Below are 366 nucleotides of genomic sequence, written 5' to 3'. Positions count from 1 at the left end.
CAGCCCCTGTCGGCCCCCAGCCGGCCCCCCGGCCTCCCAACCCCTGCTGTCCCACTGCCACCATGGCCCTGGGGCAGGCAGGGCAATGCCCCTCACTGCCTGCCCCCCTGCCGTGGGGCAGCCCCAGGGCAGCCAGGCTGTGCCATGCCCCGGCACGGCTGCCTGGCTGCTCTCCCTTGTGCCCGTGCCTGCGCCTTACGTGGCTACGGGACCAAGTGTGTTTAGTAAACAAGGTGATGAAACAGTTAAGGCACAGAATGGAGGAGCCTGAGTGTTCGTTTCGTCACCGTGGGAAGGGAGCGTGAGTCGGCTGAGGGGTCTGAGCGTGACTCACTGCCCCCCCCGCAGCATAAATAGGAGCGGGAG

The sequence above is a fragment of the Egretta garzetta genome, unplaced genomic scaffold (genome assembly GCF_000687185.1).
Source record: "Egretta garzetta isolate BGI_Z169 unplaced genomic scaffold, ASM68718v1 scaffold356, whole genome shotgun sequence".
NCBI lineage: Eukaryota > Metazoa > Chordata > Aves > Pelecaniformes > Ardeidae > Egretta > Egretta garzetta.
Note: the sequence above shows the minus strand (reverse complement) of the source record.